The following is a 23,136-nucleotide window of genomic DNA, read 5'->3' on the forward strand; positions in this document are numbered from 1 at the left end:
ATATATCGTAAAAAAGTTGAAAAATTAGAAAAAAATATAGTGGAACATGTGTATGCGATTTTATCGACAATTGTTCATGTCAAAATTTCTATTATCTGTGAATAATCAGACAACTTTACCCACAGAGAATTTAAATAATTTTCATCTATCATGGCGTAAGCACGACATAAAAACATAAAACAGTCACGATTTCCGTTATGCATTGTGAAAGGTAGAGAAAGAGATTGCAGTTTTATTAGCAACGCGGTACATAACCGGATGATTACACAACGTCACTAATCTTTTTCTCTATACAAAATTATTTACACACGCAACTGTTTACAATGATCGATTTCTGTATGTTGCATATATATATATATATATATATATATATATATATATATATATATATATATATATATATATATGTGTGTGTATAATTTATGTAAAAAATTCAAGAAGTTTTTCACAGGTAATTTTTTCAATTTTGAAGATATTGTATTTTTGCAAAATTGATTGTCTCGTCATTTCGTTTAATTCGCTTAATCACTTCAGCCAATAATGACGTAAATATGCAAAAGCGATATACCGGAGGCAACAGTGAAATCTTTACGAAATTCTCGTCTCGGTCGATCGATCTTGCGAGATCGAATTAGAAATTTGATTATGAGGTAATAAAGACAGAGAGATTGTATAAAAACGAAAGCTTCCGGGTTTTGTTACCGAAATTCACTGGCAAGACTGATGTGAATTGACATAAAAATAAGATAATATATGGGAAAAAAATTGGACAAAACTTAAGAATTGTGAGTTTTAAATAAAATTAAAAATTGTCACACAAGAGATATACATTTGAATTCTACATTTCTATCTGAAATATGTTCTCAAAAAAAAAGAAAGAAAAAAAAAACATTGAAGTTACTTCGATGAAATATTAAATATTTAATTATAAGCATATACATATATATTATATAATATATACACATGATTCTGTATGTGTATATGTTCAGAGATTGAATAGACCTATTATTATATCTTTTCCCGATCTTCTATACTAATCATTAGACGATTTTGCAGGGAATCGTCTCTTCCATTGATCGCGCAATTCACGATGAATGCGCGTAGACACGTTTGCGGTCAATCCGAAAAAACGGTAACAAGATCAGCCGGATTACATAAAGGCGGTGAAAAGAAGACGAAGAAGAGAAGCTCGGATATTTCTTTTTTATTTCATATCCAACATCGTGAACGAGCTGTACTTTCACTTTCGTAATTAACGTGGACGGCTGTAGCGGAGCGCGCGATGGCTTATATACACGCACTACTAAGTCTGACGTGGAAGGAGCAAAAAAGGGATTGGAGAACGCGCAGGAAGATTATGGATTCTGTCTAGGATATACTCGAACGAGAGATTCGCCGCTGCTTCTATCAATGTCACGACACAACGAGCACCCCCAGGACGACAGAGTTACGTTTCCAATGCGCAACTCTCGTAACAACAGCCTCAGGTATCCTATCGTCCGTTTTGTACGGCTTGAATAACATATAATAACAGCTATGACGGTACATGGTCGATTTCACTTTTAACCGGACTTGTGCCAAGGAATCGTTGCTGCTGTTGCTGTATCTCTTTCTGTCTTTTCCCACTTCGTATTGTATCTCTTTCTCTCTCTTTTTCTCGATGCGGCGTGAGTTTGCTTTGTTCTCGTCTTTGGGCGATCGATTCCAGCATCGAGAAGTCTTATTACTAGATTTCTTCATCAACGCGGATAAGAATTTATCGCGTACGACGATGATTCCGCCAACTGGAGATGAATCAATGTTAAAAATCTTAACTGCATCGCTGCGCAAAGAATTTTCTTTGTTTTCATTCCGCATAAAGGAATAGTTATGAAACATTCAATATCTCGTTTGAATTAAATTAAAAGGTTCGAAACTATATTTTCATTGAAGTTAATTGAATCGAAACTATCGCAAAGCATATCGAAATAAAAAAATATATTATTTTTTCTGAGAGAAAAAAGAGACGAGATAACAGCTTGTATAAAAGATCTTATTTTATAGATTATTGCATTTATTTTAATAAAAGGAAGATATATCATGTTATGCAATCTCAAATTACACATTACACATTTTGAAAATGTATTTTAAAGATTACATAATATAATTTCGACATTTAAGTATTTTTTTTTGGTTTTATGTTAGACTTCTTGATACTATCAATAACTTAATAGTGTGCGATCGCGCAAAGTTCACGTCGGGACGTAAACTCACGGTGGTCGCGAGGCGAGAATGTGCAACAATTCGAGCACGGCGTCGAATTACATACGCGTACACAGCGGGCAATGCGATATATAGGTTCACGAAGTTAAAGCACAGAAATTAGGAGCGAACCGTGTCCCCTTTCTCTTGCCAAGCCAAGCGTGATATAAAATACTTTCCCTCTCGCGCGAGACAGAACAAGAGCGGAGGGTCGAGCGCTCGAGAGGTGATACAGACAGAGAAAGACGGAAAGAGAAAAAGAGAAAGAGAGAGAAAGAGAGAGGCAGAAAAGGACGCAGAAGAGCGCAGGAGGTGGAATTGTGCCTTACGAGAACGGAAAACCGGAAAACGAACACCGGGACTCAAAGCCCGTGCCGTTACCACTCTTTCGCATTTTTTTTTCTTGTTTTATCTTTTATCCATTTCTTTCTCCCCTCGCTCCGGCCTCTGTCTCCTTCACTCCTGTCATTGTAGTCGTAGTCCCACTTGTAGAGAGTCATGTCTAACAAGTCCGCGTTCGAGATTCTAAACCTCGACGGCCGCTACGCGGACTTTGCAGCGCAATCGGTCACGCGAAGCTTAGACACACTTCCGGCTACGCGAAGCCTGTAATTCTGCGATCCTGCAATCCGTTTCCTCTCGCAAAAAAAAGATGCGTTATCACGCGATCAGAATATCGATTTTAAATATTCAGTATAGTGAGTCTATGTGCGAGATAAATTTATAAGGTGGTTTTTGATTAGAAAATGATAAAGAGATACGGGTGGACAAAAATTAATAAAAAAATTAATAAATCGTTTTATTATATCTCAAAACAAATAAATATTATTCGACTGATGAACACACTCTGACGCAAAAGATTCGTATAGTATCTGTCTAATAAAATTGAAAACTAAACTCGACAAGGACTGTCTTGGTATGGCGGAAACGCTTTTTTAATAAAGCTCGCCGTCATCTATGTATTTCTACGACATGAAATCAAAAGAAAATCTTTCGTCTTTTTCCGAGAGGTTATTCTAGGTAATTCCATTTACTTGTTGCACAATATTGTAAGCGGCCGTCCAACCGTGAATTTGTAGATAGATAATTCGCTTTATGTGCGAAAAGATGTTGATAATTAAAGTTTATGCGATGGCGTTTGTTATAAATGTGTTTTTTTTATTACGTGAAATTGAAACAAGTATTCTTGATAATTTTACAGATATCTATAACAGATATTCCTGGGACTATATTTTTCGCTATGTCATCAACTATATAATCTATAATTAACAATAAAAAAGAATGCCCATATTTTGGAAGTAACAAGCGGACATATTTTAAATTTACCGGCGGAGCTGTATCGATTATTGCGCAGTAGTTCGCATATCGTCTTCAACTGCGCATCTGTCATTCGAATTATCGATTAATTTAAAGGAGGCGCCATTTTACATCGAAGGGTCAAGACGCGCAGGTATTTCAAATTCAATCCACTAAAATTAAGCACTTTTCTCTTTTAAATGCGCTACTTTTTTATCTTACTTATAATAATTACAATAATAATATATATCTAAAAAAGTATCATATATATATATATATATATATATATCTTACGAAATGCAAAACTTTTTTTTTAAGCTGAAGTTAGACGCGCGCCTCGTAACCAAGCATATTTCTCGTTTGAATAAATTCTCATGTTAACGTATTACATTATACAAAGTGTAAATTCGAGATATTGGGAGAGACGCTTCGTACTCTATAAAAAAATTTTTTATAAAAAGGATAGATCGCATTGCTGTGTGTGCCGAGCACACCTTTCATGTCAGACGGTGACGACGCGTCTTGTCGTCGCGCAAATCTGTCCTTCTCTCTCTTTCTCGGGGAGGACGGCCTTCTCCTGCGCGTGCATGGCCGTGTAACGATCGCGATCGCGGTCCTTCCCCACGGTCTGTCGCGTTCGGACTGCGTTCCCCACCTCCTCCCGCGACTCTTGGCCACCCGTCGACGTCGACGGTCACCGTCGTCCGCAGTTACACCGAGTCCGCTCGCGCATTCGCATTAAATTTCGAATCCGCGCGGCGCGGCTCACCATCACGCGTCGTCCATCCTCCCTCTCTCTCTCTTTCTCTTTCTCTCTCTCTCTTTCTCTCTCTCTCTCTCTCTCTTTCTCCCCCTCCTCTCCTCGCCGACCTCCCTCGCCGGTGACGCGTCTTCAGCGCCAGTTTCTCGCGGGGGATTTTCAAATCGGCGCGGCACGCGTGATCGAGTACAGAGTGCACGTGTCCGTCTCGCGTCGTCCTTCGGCGATTGTCGTCGATTCCTCGGCGAGGGTGTCATCGGGCGAGAGGAGATATGCCCGTCGTTGTCGGTCGCGTCGCGTACGAGTCGCTCGCATCGAAGCAAGAAGAGAAGGACGTGTGATTGTTGCGTGCGTAACATACAGGTTATGGATTAAGAAGGATTATAATCGGCGCGAATACGGTGAGCTTGAATTGTCGATGCTACGAGTTATTTATACGAGAAACGAGCCTCGCGCCAATTAAAAAGGTTCGGTTGAAATCGCGTTTTCTGCATCCTCGAAAAGGTCGCATCTTTTGTTGCGAGTGAAGTGAGAAACAGATTTGTGACGCGCGGAGATTCGCGCGCGATACAGAAGGCGCATTTTTTCATATTTATCTGTGGCATCGATGATCGGATTCGCCGAAAAGTTTTAATTTCGATTAGAGAGAGTTCCCGGAAAACCGTGTATCCTAAGTGCTAGAAGGAGATAACGAAGGAAAGAATCTCGCAGGGACACTTTCATCTTATAACGATATAACCTTATCGACAAAGATAAAAGGTACTCGCTCAATTTTGTATACGTCGTGCTCCGAAATTCGAGAGTAAAATATATACTTGACATATATAATTTACTAGTAGTCAGAGTAGCGTGCAAAAATAATATAGTAGAGCAATATATGATAAAACAGCTGATATATAAATCTAAAAAATCTATTGATCTATTTGACTGACAATGAGAAAGATCGATCTCGTGGGAGGAGAGAGCGGGGGAGAACACTCTCGGGAATCTGTACGCGATTGCGATTGAACTTTCGATCGTCTTACGGTAATTAATGCGAGACGACGCTGCGCGACGAGAGCGGGAACAAACGACATATTCCTCTTCTCCGCATTTCGATGTAAAAGTCGCCGCGACTTTTATTTCTGGCCGAACGTCCCCGGCTTTGCGTAACTGGGAAGACGAGTTTTTTTAAACGATCGTTCTTCTTATTTTTTTTTCCTTTTTCTCGCTTAATCGAGTTTCGTGTTTCTCCATTCCCGCGCCGTCTGACTGGAGATGCGAATAAAAAGCTCGTATTTTCCTTGACTCTTTGCATTCTGACGTCGGAGTGCCATCAATAAACATAAACATCCGCGCGCTCGATCTCGAATCAATTTTCGTCTTTTGCGCTTCGCATATTTTTATTCTTTCCTATTTTAATCATATTTACACACCTGTATTTTTCATTAGGAGAAACGACATCCGTGTGAGATTACACCAAGAAGAGAATGCAAAGAGTCAAGTCTCGCAAAATTCGATGATCGTGAATCGCATCGTATGAGGAGATAAACCATCTTCCTCCTGATAGTGTGTTGGTGTGCAGTGATCGATACGGAAATTGCATACGGAAGCGAGAAAACAGCTGCCGGAAATCTCACGCCGGAAAAAGAAACACGTAAAACGTCGATCTATCGCCGGGACCGAACGGCGTCTGTGTGGAGAGCATCATACGTGTGGAGAGGAGAACAGCTTTACATCAGACGACTTCCCCGTTCGTCATCGTGATGATGCTGAAGATCTCGCTGGCCATAGCGATGGAAACATGAGGACCGTGATAGATCGCGCATCCGATCGACGAAACTTCACTCCTACCGACTATAAATGACGTAAGTACTCTTCCCGTTTCGCGACGTACAAGTTGCACAATTCCGTCATCTTCGAAACTCGGAACACAGGACGCACAATCGCAGAGTTTATTTCCAAATCGTCTTAGAAAAATGTATTTCAAAAAGGCGAGGTTATGCGTTACAATAATAAGCTCATAAGCGTACAACACAATCTTTTTATTTCAAATATATGTATATTTAATATGATTTTGAAATGAGTCCTGCGATTAAGGATGAATTGAAATGGAATGCAAAATACCATAAGTTTATTTTTTTGCTTTAAATGTATGAGATATTTATTTAAAAAATCCTTTTTTTAAATCTCACAAAAAATTCTATGATAAAACTGGCCAAAATATGTTGCACTTACAATTAATTACAATTATAAATAACATTTTTGCACAAAAAGAATCAATATTAATAGGATCGGATTTATGCAAAAAACTTGCATCTTTGAATTTTAATTATCGGATTTTTGTATTTTTCTATAACTTCTATTTTTTTTAAATCTAATTATATTTATTTAATTGTCTATTGTCGAGTTGTGTCAAATTAAATTAATTTCGCAATTATTACAAATCAATCTATACAAATTTTATCTATATTAGAGAATATTTTTCTTATGGTATTTTAGCATTGAGCCTGCTAGATATGTCGCGATTTCTACACTAATATCTGAATAAGTCAATTACTATACCTAATTACTAGACCACACAGTGCGTTTATTTAGCACAACGCTTACATAATATCTCACGCGAATAGTTCGAATAAATACGTAATTAAAAGTATCACGTAAAGTTACGAGCCTAAAGAAGCTAACAGATAGCATTCTTGGCGATGTTGCAAAACTATCGATGAGGAATGTAACAAAGAATGTCAATTACCGCCTTCGCTTATTCTTATATTTTACATAAAAAATACATGGAAAGACGCGTACAACTCTGATTATTTTTATTTTTAACAAAATTTCTGCAAAAATTCCCACTGTTCTCAATTATATATTCGTGTTTCAGTTTTTATTAATTTCATAATTCATGAGTAAATACTCTTTGAATATTTAAAAATATTATTCATTGATGAACTGATTTTGATTTCTACTGGTATATGCCGTGAAGAATCGAAGGCACCTGTACGTGCTTCATCACAAAGCACGTGGCAGTCACACGGAGCGCAGTTTGTCAAACAATCGTGTGCTTCGAGCGATTCAGGTCTCGCGTTACAAGAAAGAGAGCACCTACCTCTTCCGTTGTTAGACTCGTTCGTGCACGCGTAGAGCGTTGAAAGCGAGATTCAATCACTCTCGTTTCTTCTCACCAGTCTCTCTGCCAGTCGAGAAACGAAATGTCTCCTATATCTCTAAGAACGTTGCGTGTCGTACTTTTTTGTAAAAGGAAGCGGAGTCTCTTTCATTCTTCCCTGAGTTGTCCTCGCAACCCAGATTAATAAAATTCGCGTTTATTCTATAATAATTTCGCATAATTTATACTTTCACAATTTTTTTTATCAAAATTTGACATTTCTGATTATTATTTACGATTATTATATCCCTTGTATATAATAGTTATTAGTTATAGTTACGGACAATATAAGACGTAAAAGAGCGCGGATATAGGAAGAGAAATGCAATATGTTTAAAACGAGCGGAGAATAAAACTTTCATTTTCAATATTTACAATTTCCTCGTACGCACGCACCGAAACCGGATTGATGTTATACAACATATATATTTATATGTCTCGCTTTTTGCTACCTTGACTAGAGAAATGTTAATCATATCAACCAAGCATCATACTTCCGAAGTGGAAATATAATATTTGCAATATCGTTTGAAGAAAAAAATTATTTGCATCTGGGGAATTTAAATGACCACGGAGAAAATAAGAGAAACTGCGATTTTAGTAGCAATTTGAGTTGTCTACAATAATTATACTTTTCAAACAGTGCTGATTTTTTATCATCTTGTCTTATTTACGATCGTCTGGTCGTACAACATTACCCAAACTTGCGTTACGGGTTTCGCATTACAGCTAATCAATCGCGGGTCCATTAAAGTCTCAAAACTCGATATAATCAACGATTAACAAGATAATTTCTATTATTAGTATACTTATTACATAATCATATTTTAAACTTGTGACATATCTTATAATGTTCTTAATGAACGTGAAACTATTACAAAAAAAAATTAAATTACAAATTTTTTTGAAATAAAAGAAAAAGCCACAGACATAGACGGAAAAAAAAGAGGAAGGAGAAAAAAACAATATAAAATTCCGCGTTTTAATTAGCACGTATATTAAAATCAATTTCTTCTACACATACTTCTATCTCTTTAAATAATAAATTATACACTCGTACATATAAATGGTTTTAATTTAATTTACACAAAATGATCGTACCGAGTTAATTCACTTTTGCATAACACTATGCAATTATAGGTTGATATACGCGATGCTATATCGCTGAGGTTGCTTTCTGTTTCTTTGCTCTAACGGCTGATTTAATTTACTGCCGCTTTCACGTACAGGCAAAGCTGTTACTAATTGCGCGGAAATATTCAACGTGCCGAGTTTCCTTCCGCTCGGCGTGCTATTTCCTCATCGCGTCTCGCGGAATTTATAAAGCTTCTAAAATCAAAATTTTGATACGTTATTCAACTAAAAATCTCATGTTGCTCTACGAAGGGGGAAAGGATAGAAAAGAGGGAGGTACTTTCACACCGGAGAGAAAAGCAACGTTTCGATAAGTATTCGCGGTGAATAGTTCACATACGAAGTAGGACACACAAGTATTGCGTTGAAAACTCTTTATTAATTCTTTGAGAAATTTTATATATTGTATTCTCTCTCTCTCTCTCTCTCTCTCTCTCTCTCTCTCTCTCTTTGTCTTGATAAATCGATTATTTTAAGCGTGAATGTAATAAAAAAAAAGAGAAACTCAACTTTTAGTTATCGTACGAAAATTTATTTAAGTTTGAGAGATAAATATATTTTCTCTCAATAAAAAAAAAATATCTTAATAAAATACATTTTTAAATATTTTATAAATATTTTATAAATATATATTTATCATATATATTCGATAATAATGCGACTAATTATCTACTTATCGAAAATGCTGGATGCAAAGAATTATAACGCGATAATTTTTTCGGAGAGAATGTATCGAGTTTCAAAACCTTACAGCGGAAAACCCCCTTAATCCGGCTTGTCAAACAATCACGGTTTATCGTCTATCACTCAATATCTCTCGAGACAGCGTGTCAATGGGAAAACTGCGCAAGCGATCCTGCCGATAATATGATAATAAAAATACGTGTGAGATGTATAAACGTTACGTCCGGGTTGGCAGTTATCTCAGAGACCACCTGTAATTCCCTGACAAATACGTCGCTGTCGAGCACGTAAAGGACATCACCGACAGTCATTGTTAGGTAATAAGTCCACTCGCGAGGAAAAGGTTACGTTCGTGCGGTCGTCTAGATCTTTAAGTTTCTGATTGAGGCGTGGATAATCCAGGTGTTTTTTTTATATTTTCCTTTATTATTGTCACACAAAACATTTCTCGTATGTACATGAAAAATGAGTTTCCTTGTAATGCTTTAAACTAGATCATTGCATCATATTTAATGCTTTAAACTAGATCATTGCATCATATTGTAATAAAATTTACATAGACAGTGCATAACTTTATGTTTTTTATTAAATAAACAAATCTGTTTCTTTTTTTTTCTAAAAATACAACCATAAATTTTTATCACATTTTTTGTTTACTGTAACAGCTGAGCAAAAATATATATATGTTGTAGATTTATTATAAACAAAGACGTATAACGAATTAAATTAATATTATCAATATGCTTTGATTAAAGATATCATTTACTGATTGAAGGAAATTAATTTGTAAACCAATGATATACGAAAGATCCACGTGTTTTTCTGAGTAACAACCGTATTATTAACCGCATATATTAATGCAATTTATCATTAGATGAAGCGTGAATAAAATATGTTTCCGTGACTGTAAACATATTAAATCATAAATCGCAATTATAAATATTCTAATATAATGCATAAAACCTTGAAAACGTCGATTATCATGTAATATAAGCAATGTCGGTATTATACGAGGACTGCATTTATGATGCAAAAGACTAAGAGAGATTACGCGTTCTAATATATATATATATATATATATATATATATATATATATATATATATATATATATATATCATATATATATCACAAATTGAAATCGCTATTTTAACTACCACGATTGCTTCACTGTTTTCCATTACACAATCTTGCTCCATCGCACCCGCATCTTTAAAAGGGGTTGAATATTGCGGAGTTGCAATCTCGTAACTTCTCCGCTCATAAGTTAATAGCTTACATATTTCTGAGATCTTTCGTGTAAATTCGTCTAACGATAAGTAGAAATTTCTAGGAAACGCAACATTTTTTATTAATTCTTATCTAAAAAAAATATTTTAAATATTGTTCGACGTGACACTTGTGGTTCGATAATAATCTAAAAATATCCTTATGCGACACGAAAGAACGTAAGAATAATGAAGATGGTGTAATGATTATAAATACAAGAGAATCGCTATATGACTCATTATCATCAGATGGATTTTGTCATCGTTGCCGTCGCAACGAATATTCTGCTCCTTTTCGTGCAATCTGCAATTCAGAAACATTCGAGATCTCGGTAATAACGTAAGTCATCGTGTAACGGGGCGATGTAGGTGACGGTTAAAAACGCCATTGCCGGCGAGTAGAAAATTACGACTCGCGTACAAGCTTGGCGCGGCCAGCTGGATCAGCTGTGCGCTCCGCTCCGTTGCTGATCGTACGCTCGATGATTGCAAAAGTGAATCGGCGATTTCTTGAACGTCGAAAGTCCTTTCCCGCGGACGTCGAATCACGGCTCACGCCATACTTGATCGACCGTCGATTCCGTGAAAGAGAAAAACAGAGATAGAGAATGATGCCAGCACGAGGTATTTCAAGAGTCACGGGCATTGACCCGCATCCGGCAATTAATCCCATAGCCCATTAGCATAACACAAATAATGATTAAGATCGATTAATCAATTTACACGCGTTGTTACATATTTAATTAATTAAAAAAACGAGAAAACAAAAAGATGACATTGCTCTTGTTGAATCAAGATTTATTACTTACATGGGTATAAATTTCAATTATTTAATTAAGAAATACAAATATTTAAATGTATTATGTATTTAACGATAACTTGTTTACTTTTGTCAATTTTAAATAGTTTTTTTTACCTGAGTTTTATCATCATACTATTTACTTACATGCCGTACTGTTTACTGAAATAGATTCAATATAAGGCCCTGTTACTTAAAAGCAAAATTAAACTAGAAAAAGATGTACGAAAGAGCATCTATAAATAGTTATTCGAGTTATTATCATGATTGTGCTTTATTTTTATTAAATGGCAAACGCAAATTGCGAGAAAAAAAGATATGTAAAATAATGATTCTTCGCGTAATAAACGATTAGTAAAATATCAATAAATATCAGTATCAATTTATGAGTGCCTCTCTCTCTCTCTCTCTCTCTCTCTCTCTCTCTCTCTTGCCGGTACAACTCGTCAATAGAAAAAAAAGAATTTACTTTCAATCGCCGTAGCATTGAGCCACGGCGCTCACGTGGAACACCACGTGAACGTAGGTGGCGAGAACGGCCGTTCTAAAGAGCAGTGCCTCACCTGCAATTAGGGATTTACGGTCGCGAATGTCTACGGCCTGTAACGGGATCCTTGGGATGTGATGAGTACCGTGACTCCGATGTATTTTCGCGACTTCGACCAGACGAATATGTTTCTCTCTTACGTAATGTTATCCTGATGTGTTTGAATGCACAGAAGATGTTTATTCGCGATATGAATTTCTTTGCGAAACGACGTATTTTTTTTTTTTTTAAATCATATGCAAATCGTGTCTGCACCGATGGACCGTGTATTTCTTACTTAAATACTTTCCCACAGTGAAATGTATAATTTTTTTCAAAGTTGATTAAAAATAATTGACATGACTAAGCGTCGTATCGTGATGTGCGTCTACTTTCTGGATCTCGCCTGTTTATTTTGCGGAATCCATCAATTTTCTTGACAGCCTTTCTCTCACTTTTGTATCCACACGTCGACAGTTCTTACTCCAATTATTGATTATTTATTCTTCATTAAAATGCTTCAATTTTTTATTCTTTTTTATACGCTTTAGATAAATAATAAACAGGATATTTCGAAAGAGATATATAATGATTTTTACATGAGAAGACGGCATATTGACGGATCAATTATCAACCCTGTAATCCTGCTTGTGGTGTCTACGGGTCAAGGATAACGACGATGATGACGATGATGTCGCCGACGATATTATCGTCGTCGTCGTCGTCGTCATATACATTGCTCTCATTGTCAGTGTTTCTCGGCATAGCGCCGATATGGTGAAAGCTGATATTTTGTAACACGCTCATGCTATTCCGTTCCGTTTCGTACCAATCCATTCCATTCCGTGGTATTGCCCGTTGCAACCATTCGTTCATTCGTTGGTTCGCCCAACACGGTTCTCTCGATTCTCTTGACGCGTATATTCGAGTTTGTCTCTCTCTTTCTCTTGTAATCAAAGAGAACCCCGGTGTCGACAGCATACAATAGTAGGCGCACCTAGAATACATTTTTTTTTTCTCTTGTCTACGTTCCGTAAGATTCTTGTTTTGTAAACGACGAGATACACGAGTTTGTCCGTGTATGAGATCACTGATTGAAGACGTACGTCGAGAATGATAGCTGAGTAAAAAGAACGTGGCGAATTAAAGCGAAAAAATTTTAAAGAGAAGGTAAAAGAGCGCGAAAAGTGAAAGATCACAATTTATCGTAATTTTATGCTCGCTATTATTCCTTTGTGCAATGAAAGCGAGAGAGAAACGCGTTTGAGGTGACTTAAAAAATCAGTTCAGAGTCGATGATCGTTAATGTTGCGTGACTCAAATATTCAAGTCCGGCAACTGTACGATCGGCTGTCACGCGCTTTAAATATTCAGTGTCGGGAAAATGTGCGTGACCTTGACACGCACCTTCCAGACTGCAATCTCTTCGACGAGTCACGCGCATATTACACTGACAGAAACCTCGTACGCGAAAATTGAATCAAACGTTATGATTGTTCATAAATTAAGAAGACATTTAAGAAATATTACGAGCATTGTATTATTAAAATTATGAATTTTTTTTCGGAACGAATTAGCGAATATTAAAGTACTAATTGTAGAATCTATAATCAAAATGATTATAAAATTATCGTATCGAGAAACGTTTTTATAAAATATATAATTTTATATATTTATTGTTGTTAAAAGATTACATGATCATTTTTTCTTTTTTCAAAAAAAAAGTTTTTATTATTTTCCTTAGAAAAATTTTCTATCCGCTATTATTGCTATAGAAATTGTGTAACTGGTGGATTAGTGAATAGCATGGTTGTGTAATATTAAATAACAATCTTACATAAAATTATTCCGTTTTTTGTATTGACGGAAAGATACCGAGTTCGATTCGGTTTCTGCACAACTTGCATAAACATTGATCGGATTTTTAAACTGACAAATGTGCAAGAAATGTGCTCTAAATTTAAAAATACTTGTTACGATTTGAGCAATACGCAAATATAGAACTGATTTGAAAAACATTAGCATTAAACTACAGAAGCAAACAATATACAAATATAATTTTTCTTATTTTTTAAAGATATAGTATTCTTGGACTTTTTTAGTAATCGAAAAATACTTTTATAATTTATTGGCAGCTCTATATCATTTAAGTATCTTTTAATATAAATGGAAAATGCAATGTATTACACAAAATCTATTTTCCGATCTGCATATAAATTTTGTAACGCAAAATAGTTCAAGTATCACGACCCTCACATTAGAGTGAGGGTGTTAATTCGTTGTCTTAACCGAGAAGTGCAAATACAATTTGCGTGTGATTAATTCATTGCCTCTCGATATGTATAAGGTGTCCTCGATTGCAAGAAACTGCCAGTAAGTTACACAGTGAAGCGAACAATTGCTCAAAGCAATTTTCTGTATTTAAGTTATGTGGTCTATTAACGGAGAGAATTCAAGCAGATCACATTATCTATTCATATTTAACCAAGCGCAGAGAGACCTATGGCGATTAATAACGTTTTTGCACGAATAATTTTGTTCCACGTATTTTACGTTTTATTTACCTCGCGATTTAAATTTACTCAACAAGAGCATTTATTGTTAGAGGATTTATTAAAAGAGATTGCAGCTCGATTATGTAGCAACTGAAATTATAATAGATCGCCCTTTTCATTTTTTCGGTAATAGAAACATCATCTCTCGACGCACCTCTCATAATCATACAATCAATTATTAAAATATTATTTATTATTTATTTATTATTGCACGATACGCGCGTTATAATTTTAATCTGGATTTAAGCAAGAATTTTAAATTGTAATTGTGTATTATTGTAGACCACACATATTTTTGAAATGATTGTTATTTTTATTTAATGATTGTATAGATTTGTCTATCATTATTGCTAAGAATCTTGCCATTATAGCGTTAATTACATTTATAAATTAGCAACTACATCTTAATGATCATTATTCCGTACGAACAGATACTTACATCTGTTCGTGAATTTGGCATTTAAATATCTATCATCACACGCACATTATTCTTCACGCATTTCTACAAGTCTCATTCTATTGTATATACTATAATAAAATGGTACATTAATACACAAAAGTAAATTAAATTAGAATTGGAAGTTTCTCGGGGAAAGTATCAAACTGGATAATATTCGAAATATACATGTGTTTAGAGAAAGCTAGGAATAACAAATATGATCAAGAGAAGTTTTTCCTCATATCGAGAGAAGTTTTTCCTCAAAGGCTTGAAGCTACATTCCCTCAAGATGATATAAAATGTCAGCTGGTCTTTTTATGAAATTTGATCATCTTGAGAGAATGTAGCTTCAAGCCCTTAAATCACAGAAATGCGTCACGTGAATCACGAAAATTTATTTTTGCGTCGCTCGTCCGCTGAATTTCGTGTGCGACGACTTACATATCAAGTGCGTCTCTTAAGTCCACTACGAAAAGCCCCGAAAAAGATAATAATCTTAGATCCTCGACACAATTCGACGACGAACCACGTTCTTCATTCCTGTGCATCGCACGTATTGTGCGTGGTTTGTGGACATATACATGGTATTTATAAAATGTGCGGTCAAATTTACACTACGAACGAATTAAATAAACTGTAAAGAATACTAATAAAATTTTTATATAATAACTTCCTATATCTAAAATAAATTTTATCACAAAGTTGTTATATAAATTACAAATTTTTATCATTTGATTGAAAATCAAATATTTTACTTTTTATCTTTTTAGATTTTATTCCCTTAGAGAAAACGCTGCACCGATTAAAAAGAGATTTTTGCTAGATCCGAAAATAAAAAAAAAAAAATATGGTTGTCGCATTAATCTTTGTGCAGGAAATCGAAAAATATTGTACGATGGCTGGCACTGATTTTTTTCTACAACGTGCGTTCATCGATCGATGAATGACGACGACGCGACTCGCCAAAGTACACAAGTTTGGCCGTAAAAAAATTAAAATTTATTTATGCAAATGCGACTTGTTTTTCACTCAAATTTATATATGTGTAGTAGCATAATGCGTGTAGAGAAATACGAAAATTGAAACGAATATGAACGTCAAGGGGAAATTAGAGGAATATTAAGGATATTTTCTTACGCTTGTTTATATACGCAGTTACATTTGCAGTTTCCTAAATGTATTATATATGTTTTTATTGATATATAAAGCATTGGTGGAATTGACTTATTCACCAGCATTGTAGCTTATGTAAAAATTTAGATGAGAGAGATAGAGAGAAAGAGAGAGAGAGAGAGAGAGAGAGAGAGAGAGAGAGAGAGACAGAGACAGAGAGAGACATTCAATCTTTATCTACATATCGTAAGCGTATAAATAGCCTGCGACAGCAAATTTTTTTCTTAATTATCTGATTAATTTTTTCTTAGTCAAAGTATCGGGAAAAAACGTCGTGGCCTCTTCGATCTTTGCCTAATAATAGCCATTAGCTAATTTTTGTACTTATTGAATTTCATGTATGAATGTTGAAAGAGTCGGTTTGCTGCACAGTGTTAACAATCGCAATCACACCGGTGTGCCACCGGTAATCTCTCAATGTCGTCATTGTCATTACGCTACGCACATATCGAGTGTTTCACATTGCCATCCTAATTATAATCTGCTAACCGAGGAGATTAAACAGTTGCGGTATTACATCCCGTACTTCTGTTTCATCACGCGAGTAAACTGTGCATTACGTTGATTAACGACTATTCGATATTGCGCAAAAAAAAAAAAGATGCGACTTTATGGCGAAATTTTAATTTTTTTCCCCCCTCAGTAAACGGTGGAAAATTCCGAGATGTCGGGTGTTCGCCGCCTAGAAGTATTAGTCGCAAATATAAAAATTCACGAATATATTTAGGCGAAAAGAAACCGACTCGTATTAGTATTTAAATGTTTTAAATCGCTATTTGTCGCTCGCGTTTGGAAAAGATATATGTATTCTGCCGGTATGAAAAGAACGAGAACACCGTACGCGTGAGGCCACATCACTTTCCTACTCGAGTCACGGTCGAAGTGAAATTGGTGTTGAAAACAGCGTTGCGAAATATGCATACGTACTTAACTTACCTACTTTAAGGATCGGTCTAGTTTGATACGGGTCAAGGTTGTCACTTCGCAACGATGAGACCCCGCCGGGTTCATCCATGGATCGATATGTCAAATTGATCCAATTAACATGACAATAGAGCAAACGTCGAGATCGATTAAATATTCGCGAATCTGATTATATTTATTGAAACAATGAAAATTGTATCAATTAAATTTTAATACAAAAATTTTTTAAATTTATTAATTAAAAAAATTCCGCATTAATATTAAAATCTGAAAAATGCTTTTAATGACGATATGTTTGCACAAAAAGTTAATTTTATTTTTTTTATCTGTCCTGTAAGGGAAACCGCGTTTTTCCTGCAACGCTCATGGTTATATAGTAAGTGAACTATTTAAAAAAAGAGCGTGCGATAAAACCGAACAGCGTGACGTAAATCAATCTCATGTGTATAAACGCGTGAACTGATTGGCCGCATATTTGTCCTCATTGTCGAGGTCTTTAACGTTGCACAAACGACGATTGCATTGCTCGCAAGCTGAAAACTCGCGGGTTTGTCCTTGCGTAGATAGGTCCCGCATGAGTGACTTTTGCATCGTTGCATCTTACATAATGACGAGGTGACTGCGGGTGTGCAGCCCCTGCGGTCCCGTATGACGATACGGTCCCTCCATTGACATTCTTTACGCAATTGCAAATTTCTCTGAAGCTACCCGATTACCTTACGCGAAAGGTCACTTACCTCTTGCACAAAGTAGTTAGACTCGTTCGACACGTACACACATACACATATATCGAGTCGCTGAGTGAGAAGCGATTAGACGTATTACATTGACAGCAAGGCATTTGTGGAAATTAATTGCATAAAGTTGTTGAGATAATTATTACGATGAGATGCCGATACGCGTTCACACGTTATTGCGAATACCGTAAATTAATTCATGAAACAGACTTCTCGTTATTTTCCATTATTTTACGCTTAAGTTATTGCGCTCTTAGCATTAAAATTTTATATGCATGTATGTATTGTCATGTATTACAATAGCACAATAGCAAATAACTATCGCAAAGAATAGCGTCATCTCTAACTCGTAGATATAAGTACACTAAGACTGAAAACACGAAATGTACCGTGAGTCGCGTCAAGTGCGTTAATATGATGATATTATGCGGATATTAATGGACTCGGATAAAATATATGCATAAAATACGGGCGACTTGACGATTTTATTTCATGCAGTTCACAAAAAGATAAATTTTTATTGCTCTGGCAATATATCGAACGGTTCACGATTACAAAAGTCAATCTCAGAATTAGACATCTCAATATTAATGGCATGACTCGACGAATTGGCGACCAATTAAGACGAATATATAAAAAGTCGAAGTATACTTAAATAATTTCTTCGTCGCAGGACGATGAGACAAGTTTTTTTTTCTTTCTTTCTCTCTTATTTTTTTTTTTTGTCTCCTTCCTAATAATTCAATTCGAAACACGTTTGCGGCGGAGGATATGAGGCAAGCGTCCCTAAACGGGTCTAATTAGAATATTATTGACCGATTCGTAGAACACTGTCGGAGGAAATTGCCGTCGATCGACAACTTATATCCCATTTTGCAGTTAAGAGCAATCCGCGGGTAGAAAAAAAAAAGAGTCGATTGCTTTATTGTGCAGAAAGTGCACAAACGGGTAAAACCAGTTCACGCGCGTGAGCAAAAAAATACACTTTTCACAAATACTATATCATTCCTCGGATCCTCCGTCTCATCCATCTCTCGGAAATTATTGCCATGCGCAGTGGGTGATGTTTCAGATCACGTGTTTCGCGAAATATAACCATAGAACCACGTATATATAAGTAATAGACCTGACAAATCTTGATAGTGTCTTCATGTCTGTCAATCCAACTCGGATAGGTCTCTCCCGAAGTCCGATATTCCGTATAAATACCATCGATTATGTGAGTGTCTCTATCTCATCAGTCTTATTACATGTTTTTATTATTCTATCATATTTAAGATCTTTTGAAATCTCAATTTGCAAATATAGAATAAATTTAGCAAGTTGTTTCTTGTCGACGAAGATTTTGACTAATCTGAAATCGATTATTTTTTCAGCATAAAAAAAAAAGGAAAAAAATATATAGGAAAATTATCATTTGTTGCAAACTGTCACAATTCTCAAAACATTAAATATCTTTATTGATTTCCGTATTAGAAATCTGTAAAGGTCTGTTTAAAATTAAATAAGGAATAAAATTTTTGTTTGCATGTAAAAAGTTTAATTCATCTTAAGTAAGAAAATTTTAATTATTTGCAACTTGAAGATTATTAATCTTTCTATACACGTTTATGCGTCGAAGAAAAAATCGACTAGTCAAATAATTTATATATAAGAATTTGTGGTCGGGTAGGTCTGGGACTTTCTGCATATCAATAACAGTCGATAATCTACAAAAATCTATTGGCTACTGATCTGAAAGAACATATGTCAGGACTTGATAAACCTATAAATACAAATTGTATCTATAGGAAACAGATATAAAGAATCATGATTTACTCATACAACTTCTCTCGCGCAAGAACGGTCCAAGTTTCGATCCGCGTTCAAGGCGATCAACTTGGTTGACGTTTTCTTGTAATGTAAATAGAATCACGGTAAATTAAGAGAAGACCAAAAATATAGAAAATATAGAAAAAAATAGAAATGAAAGAAAGAGTGTCACTTGCGTCAAATTTGCGTCAGTCGACGGCGACATAGTCGCTGTTAAATTAATTGAATCATTTGTGCGAACAACATTATGAAGAATTGTCATGAATAAAATAAGGATAAACGGGACAAGATTATATTGAATTAAAATACACAGAAAATATTAAAAAACAATTAAGCCTACTATATTATAATATTTAACATAGTAGAATTAACCGGATGAATAAAAAATTTAATTTTTTCCGCAATCGCGATAAGCATGAAGATTTGTATCTCTTGCAAAATTTGGCCTTGTGACTTATGACGTACGTTGCGTAAACGAGATTTAATCGCAATCAATCGCAAGATTTTAATAATGATAATTGTATAGTATTACAAATGTCGATTTATTTGAGAGGAACGATATATTTGACGTAGACGGACGCAAAAAATCGAATCACGGAGGTCAAAGTGTTACATTGCAAGAATTGTTGCGTACAGACTCATCCTATAAATTTACTTCAAACTATGGGCGAACTCGTGGGCGAATCTAGGAAGTGACAATGCTATTTAATTACTAAGTTAGCTGTATAGTTCTTGCCAATTCTTGAGTACGTAACATCATTAATAACTGAGAATAGTTTACAAAAAACTGTATAGCTATAAGATTCTCAAAGTTAAATTATGCATGAATTTTTATTTCCTTAAAATGGGACAAATTGATTGAATTGTGTTGATCATAAATTCATTAAAATTAAATAATCTGTCTTATTAATTTTGTCCACACATTTACATTCTTTAACATTTACAGAAATGAATCAACACAAAAAATATATTTTCTTGAGGTATTTTATAGAAGTCAAATTTTGTAGAGAAAAGTAATATTTATAATTAATCAGACTAGCCAGCATACAGTATAAAAGCGAAAATCACGATAGTTTTATATGTGTGGACAAATATTATGAAATTAGAATATACTCTCTTATGCAGCATATTATACTTAATTCGCTAAATGTTATAAACATGGTATTTCTTATGTAAACGTACAGTCGCTTATTTCATTACAGAGAAAGCTTTGTCGTGATCCATGAAATCCGCATTGAATTGTACGGCTTATGTAACGATAACATATATATTGTTCAATTTTTTGTTAGTTTAAAAAAATTTTTTTTCTAATCCTAATTTTTACGACTACATTTTTATGAGATTATTATAAGAGAGAATAGAATTTGATGTTTAATTTGTCACATTTCGAATATAAAAATAAATTATAGCTGCGCCTATGAAATATAGAAGGCTATTTCGATAGCCGATATACTAACAAGAGCAAAATTCTTGTGAGATGGTACTTTTCCGCGAAATGCTAACAACCGGTCTGTGAAATATGTGATAGAGAGAAGAAAAAAACAGAAGGACACAAAATTATAATCACATGTTTTTGTAAATCCTCAGACAGTTCGGTGCCCGTTGCCAGACTGCGCGCGATCTCTTTTTTTTCTTGTAACCGCTGACATTAACATGAAATAATGTCCCGTCTCTCATTGACTAATGTAAGTAAGGAGTGTGGGAGATTGTCGCACGATTCATTATGCGGAGATTAGACTAGATGTAAGTGAATGCATTAACGCGACTTTTCGGGATCACGACTGGTGATAACCACATCTCCCGTATCGCTCTTTTTAGCATGTATCTTTTTTTTTTGTATTTCGTAGAATCCCAAATCAAGCGTCAACATATGGCGTCAATTAGCAGTAAAACTGGCAAAATCGGTGTTTAGTCACCGCATTTCCACTTGGAATATGCCTTTCTTTTTCCCACCTCGAGGGCACATTGAGGATATCGTCGGATATATATATCCGACGTGAAAACCGGTTTTAATGAGATTTGCAAATTTCGGTGGCCACGACATTCATTGACTCGCAAATCTTTCAATGGGACTTGAGATAACGAATTATCCTGTCGAAATGATAAGTATGCCGATGAGTCTCATCCGAGGCGTGGATGACAGAGTTTAGCTTGCCATTTATTACGATCACAATACAGATTGAAATCATATATCATAAAAATACATAGTAACGTTTTTCTCGTCTAAGACTTAAGTAATTTTTTCTTAACGCAAATGTGCACATGTTGAGAAAAATAAAGAAAAAAAAAAAGACTGTTAGAATATTAGCAAAAAAAGACTGTTAGAATATTAGCAATTAAATATAGTAGACGAACATTTTTTTAATCTTTTGGTGCGTGCATTTTGTGAAATAAAAAATAATTTGTTTTTTGGATCACTGTTATGTGCGATCAAACTAATTTGAATGTAAAATTGCTTTTCTATGATAACGTCTTAAAGATAATGCATGCGATGGCGCAACACATTCTTTTCAGATATGTAATTCGGAAATACAGACACGTGTACGATGATTATATATAAGCATTTATTAATGATATAGATAGCTTAAATATGGGTAGAAAAAGAATTCATATTTTAGGAAACGACGTTTCGATATTTCGATCGTATTTCGAGAATCACAAGCCGTCGTCGTCGACGTCGATACCGGTTTTACGGTGACACTAATAGAGAAGGGGCCGCCGCTTTAATCACGGCGTTAAATAATGTACGTCATTACACGACATGCACGACTTCCGATTTTAGATAAGGAGTTCATTAATCGCTTATCCGCTGTTTTTTTTTAATGCTGAAACGGAATAATCTTTTAACGCGGACTGTAATGACTTGAAAAATATTAAATGTCGACAGTCATTGTTAAAATGTCACACAAAATGAGTTTTTACAATTGAGTTCTTATTCAAGCTTAACTTCATTAGTGTACAGGCAGATTCATTGCTATTGCGTTCATTAAAATCTTTCTTGCTACGCGAATACATATAGCATCCACGTCGTCGATTGCTTTATTAAAGTTTCCAGAAATTTCGACGCATGTAATGAAGATGTTGGACATATTAATAAGCAAGCTGGAAACGTTGATATTTTTGTATTTTATATACAAATTTTTTTTTTTTTTAATGTTAATGCTCTATTTTTACTTTAAAGAGAGAGAGAGAGAGAGAGAGAGAGAGAGGGAAAAAAGTTAACAGATTAAATATTAATATAATAAAAATAATAACTTCTATTGCAAATAAATACAAATAATAAAATGCAAATAATAAAAACAATTTTGACATTCATTTTTTTCAATAATTGATCAGTAATGACAGAATAATTGTATATATTTATGCAGCGAAATTCAAGTGCAATTTGACATGTGAGAGAAAACGCAAGGTGACTAAAAATCACGGAAAGTCAGAGACTCCGCGGAGGTGAAAGGAAAACTTCTTTCGCCGGAAGCTCGCTTGTACTATCTATAAGTCCTCGTTCGAAACGCATTTCTCATATATGAAAATATTCGAGGGAGGCCGGTGTTCAACGGCAGGACCTCGATTATCTGTCCCAGGGAACGGCGCGCATTCGTGATTCTCATAAAACCGATTTCCGGACTCCTTGAGTCCGGAATCCG

At 35.1% G+C, this 23,136-nt stretch overlaps 2 protein-coding genes across 2 annotated transcripts in view; one reads left to right on the plus strand and one right to left on the minus strand.

Moving 5' to 3' along the window:
• The first annotated feature begins 4,259 nt into the window (after window positions 1-4,259).
• Window positions 4,260-23,136, plus strand: part of LOC126855729 (uncharacterized) — a 47,988-nt gene continuing 29,111 nt past the window's right edge. The window contains exons 1-2 of the mRNA XM_050603593.1: window positions 4,260-5,056; window positions 5,729-6,144. The gene's annotated coding sequence lies outside the window, so the exon portion shown is untranslated. The remainder of the gene's footprint in view (window positions 5,057-5,728; window positions 6,145-23,136) is intronic.
• LOC126855677 (uncharacterized) overlaps window positions 10,845-23,136 on the minus strand; it is a 168,776-nt gene continuing 156,484 nt past the window's right edge. The window contains exon 6 of the transcript XR_007688279.1: window positions 10,845-10,855. The gene's annotated coding sequence lies outside the window, so the exon portion shown is untranslated. The remainder of the gene's footprint in view (window positions 10,856-23,136) is intronic.

This window comes from Cataglyphis hispanica, chromosome 16 (genome assembly GCF_021464435.1).
Source record: "Cataglyphis hispanica isolate Lineage 1 chromosome 16, ULB_Chis1_1.0, whole genome shotgun sequence".
Lineage (NCBI taxonomy): Eukaryota > Metazoa > Arthropoda > Insecta > Hymenoptera > Formicidae > Cataglyphis > Cataglyphis hispanica.